At 37.2% G+C, this 4,793-nt stretch overlaps 1 long non-coding RNA gene across 1 annotated transcript; it reads left to right on the top strand.

Moving 5' to 3' along the window:
* The first annotated feature begins 673 nt into the window (after positions 1-673).
* Positions 674-3,510, top strand: LOC308683651. Its single transcript, XR_014029272.1, has 3 exons — positions 674-826; positions 2,073-2,566; positions 2,848-3,510. It is a non-coding gene; the product is annotated as an uncharacterized lncRNA (long non-coding RNA).
* The last annotated feature ends 1,283 nt before the right edge of the window (positions 3,511-4,793 follow it).

Raw genomic sequence — 4,793 nt, 5'->3', positions numbered from 1 at the left:
ACGCAAGGCCAAGATGGCGACGGCCGGCTCCGCCCACTTTAGGCTTCAAAAATGCTCTTCAGAAACCTACGGGTGACGTCACGGACACTACGTCCATATTTTTTTACAGTCTATGGAGTGAACACGAGTGGATCTGACTGCAGTAGATGTGAAAGAAATGTATAAAAATTATGTTATTTAAGCCAGCGCAAATACCTGTTTACATCCTGTTTTTCGGTTGAAGTCCAAAGTAGTCGATTGTCGAGTTCACGCGCATAGGATTAGTTACCTATGATCACGCGCGTGAACTCGGCAATCGATTACTTTGGACTTCAACCGAAAAACAGGATGTAAACAGGTATTTGCGCTGGCTTAAATAACATCATTTTTATACATTTCTTTCACATCTACTGCAGTCAGATCCACTCGTGTTCACTCTGAAGGAATCACTCACATTAGCTGTGCACTTGTAATGACACATCAAGGATGTTAAGAGGCTAAAAGCAGGTTTAGTACTTGCCCTATTGAAGTCAACAGGGTGCAAATTTTAAAAATAGAAGAACTCGGTGTAGGCAACACCGATTTTTGTCGTTGTTCTCTGTATTGACAGAACTCCAAATGTACAAAAAAAATGAGCTCAATGTTAAAATTGACCGGAGTTCTCCTTTAATGTCTTAAAGTACGAGGAACGACCGCATTGAACCTGTTGCGCATCTCCTTTGCCTTCTCTTTCCTAAAACCCTGTGGAAAATACTTGGGAGTATATTTGGATAGTGCTCTTAAATTTGACATACAGTTCAGTTCGGTGGTCAAATCTAGTTTCCTTCATCGAAGAGCACTCGCAAAGGTGAGGACTTTTTTTGTCCTTTTTGAATTTTGAGATATCCATTCATGCCCTGATTACTTCAAGGCTTTACTATTGCAAATCACTCATATAGGAATCAGTCAGGCTTCTCTTTCAAGGCTACAATCAATCATTTAAAAACAACACAAGTTGACCAAAACAAATACACATTGACAATACACCCATTACACATCACTATTCAGTCTCCAAACACCTACAGAAAATTGTAAGCAATAGAGAACAGATGCATTTTTTTCTAACTATACAATAGAAAACAAAAGAAAAAATATAGTATCTATACTCCAAAAAAACTTATAAAAGGAGCACACACTTCCAAATGGACTCTAGTGATTTTTCTTGCTATGGCAGCCATTTTTTTCCATTGCCATGTCATGTGTTCTAATAGTGCATTTAACCAATGATTAATATTTAATAATTGTTTTGTTTTCCAGTGTTCAAGAATAGTTTTAAAATAGTTTTAAACATTAAAAATAATGTACAATTTCTCCAAAACCTCTGACTAAAATTTTGTAATGGGGTTACAATACCATAAAGAATGGAGGTATGTATCTTGACTATTAAGATTACATTGAACAAAATGGGTGAATTAGAGAAACCAATTTTTTATTTTTTATATTGTGTATTCTGTGAATCTTATATTGAATAAGTTGTACATTAGGATTATTAAGCAAAGAAAACATATTTTTTACAAATTTGTGCCCACTAGTTGGGTCAGGAGATAAAGATACATCAGATTCCAATTTTCCAGTGGGTACATAAAGCTGTCTGTGCCAAGTATTAATCTGAATAATTTATATAATATTTTTTTCGAAGGTGAAATAACTTTAATCTCAGTAACAAAACAAGATGGTTAAAGTGTATTATAATTAATATGTATTGTATTTTTAATGACCTTCTTTATAAGTAAATAATGAATTCTACTTTAGGAATATCAAATTTAGAAATTAAATCTTTGAAGGAAATGCTTTTTCTACATAGATTTTAAACATTCATACGAGTCACAGGATCTAATATGTCGTGGGAGGAGGATATTCCAGAGTGGTGGCACTGCCACAGAGAAGGCACGGTCTCCTTTAGTTTCCAACCGGGATTTAGGAACATTTAGAAGGAAACTCTGCAACTGTCTTAAGGGTCTAGCAGCACATTGATGTTGCAACAGGCTTGAAATATACTCTGGAGCAAGACCATGCAAACCTTTAAAAACCATTAACAGGACATTGTATTGCAGTCTAACATCAGCAGGAAGCCTGCAGTGCAGAGAAGCCAGCACCGGGGAGATACTACTGGAGCGTTTCCTCGTGCCAGTCAGCAGTCTGGCCACCGCACCAACAAGCACCAAGCTTCCTCGCTTGAGCGTTAAACATTGGTGGCTAAAGGGCCAAGGTGAAGTGCAAACCTTTTAGCTAAATTCGAGGGACCAAAGATCACCACTTCAGATTCAAATAGTACAAAAGCAGCTGCTAGGCTCCGGACTTGTGTCAGGAAGCATGAACTTATCACCCTAATTTCATGACACTGGTTGCTGGTCCACTACTGAATGGATTTTTTTTTTTTTTAATGGTTTATAAATCTCTTAATGGCTTAGCAGCATCCTACCTCACTGATCTCCTGTCAAGTCTCTGAGATCCTCAAACTGAGGACTATTAGAGGATCCAAGGACCAGATTAAAACTGAGATGTGACCACCGAAAATTTGCAGTAGAAGCACCGAAACTGGGGAACAGTAAGTGTTCGAACTGCTACAACTGTAGATATTTTTAAATCAAAACTCAAATCTTATGTTTTTCATAGCTTTTAATCGATGCAATGCCTATTTTGTTGTTTATTGGATGTGTTTCTCTGTATTGGGTTTTAACCTATACTACAAGTAGTATGCAAGGCACATTGGACAGCTGTTGTTTTAATTGTGCTTCATAAACAAAGCGGTATTGACATTGACATGGTTCATCTGGGACATCCTCTTTGAAATTCAAAAATAACAGCCCTGATTCTTGTCTCCTGCAGGATCGTCTGTTATAGGAACAACTGGGAGAAGTCGAGGTCATGCAGGATGCAGAGCCTTTCTTGCTGGTCTGCTCCACTGTCAGGTCTGTCGTCTGTGAGAAGACAGGCGAACAGGTTGCATTCGGCCAACCAAAGGAAAACCTCACATCAGAATGTGGTTCATTTGGATGATGTGAACGCTGTTTTCGGAAGTCAGGTACTATACACACGCAAACATACTTGAATCCTGGTCTGGGGTATGGTTCATGAGAACTCTGGTTTGCTGCTGAGAAGTATGAAAAAATAAAGATACAAAAACTTTTTCAGCTCCATCACAGACTAATGTTCATTGCTATTCCATCAAAGACTACATCCCCCATAATCCTCTGCCCTGTATCTTCTTCACTGATTGTCTACAGCTGTTACTCATTAGCTCTGTCTATAAAAACCTGGTTCACTCTGTCATTCACTGCAAGGTTTTGTATGTTGTTGCTCTGCAATTCTGAGCGGTATCCTGGATTCGTGTATCTTGGTCTTTTGATTCCTGCTTGTCTTCTGGATTACCCTTTTGCCTGTGTTTTCTGCCCGGTTGCACTTTTTATTGACTAACTGTGGTGTGACCTCTTGCCTGTTTTTTGGATTACAACTCTGGATTGTCCCAATAAAAGCTGCTTTTGGATCTCCAACCCAAGCCTCGGAGCAGTACGTAACAGATATGGGCAGCTGGTTAGGACTGATGTGGTTATGTGGTTATATGACATTATTATACTATTATAACAAATCTTAAATGCATGCAGTATTTTATTCACTGCATTCAGAAATGGAGAATGCACCATATTTTTAAAGTCCCCATGAAATCAAAATTAGTTTTTTGGCTTTTTAGTATGAATATGTTAGCCTTACTGTTATCTATAAGCTAGTGTGCTCCAAAACAATGACAACATTCACATTTAGAATATATTCAGAAGTTTTCAATCACAGCCTCAGACTTCTGCCAATATGGATTAATGATTTTGATGACATCTCTCTGCACTTCATGTTCTCATCAGATTTTCTGTCCAATCAAATGCTCTCTAGAATTGGAAGCTCCGCCCCCTACACTATATGCACTATCATATGCACGAGTCGGTGTACACTATAAATGCATCGGATCCATTTGAATTCTGCACAGAATGCTATATTTTAAAGCGATATAGAGGAGATGAAATGGTCCGAGATTTAGAGGAAACTGCGGCTTTACCAAGCTCAACGGCTCTGGCCGAGCTGTGATAAACTAAACGCTGTTCAGTATGTCCCACCCTGTCTTCCTGTTTCAGTGGAATCAACACATTGAATAATGCTGCGTGTTTCAAGGCACTTCAGTGTGGGCCTTTAAATCAGATTGTGAAAGTAGTTGGAATAAACATTGGATTTAACACATTATTTAAGATCTACACCACACCTTTCAGTCGAATGGAGTTCAGTGGGATTGCTTGAAGTGTTTACATGATTTTTAGTCAGACTGAACTGTCAAAAACAGAGTATTAGGTTGCATTTAAAAGTTGCCAGTGACAGGCCAAATGTGAGAATATGAAATTCTGGGTGTGACAGCCACTGTTAAAAACCTCTTCTAAAGAAATTATACTGTTTATACTTGCCAGCATTAAGAAATTCTCCTTAAAGCATTCTATAAAAACAAGACTTAATCTCTTAATAAACTAATAAATGTATAGGATTAATTTAAAATTATTATTATTATTATTATTGTCATTATTATTATTATTGATTTGATTATTAGGGGAAAAAAGTATTTTAGATGGATAATAGGATAAAAAACTTTAACTTGCCCAATTAACAGATTTTATTGTAGTAGCTTATGTTTACATTATTTACAATATATATATATATACAAAAACACGTTGAAAGTGTTTCTCCCGTTAAAATGAAAACATTTTTTTAATATGTATGAGCCTACATTGTGAGCGCGT

Source organism: Scardinius erythrophthalmus (genome assembly GCF_964197995.2).
Source record: "Scardinius erythrophthalmus genome assembly, chromosome: 23".
Lineage (NCBI taxonomy): Eukaryota > Metazoa > Chordata > Actinopteri > Cypriniformes > Leuciscidae > Scardinius > Scardinius erythrophthalmus.
Note: the sequence above shows the minus strand (reverse complement) of the source record. Positions and strands in the feature narration are given on the sequence as shown.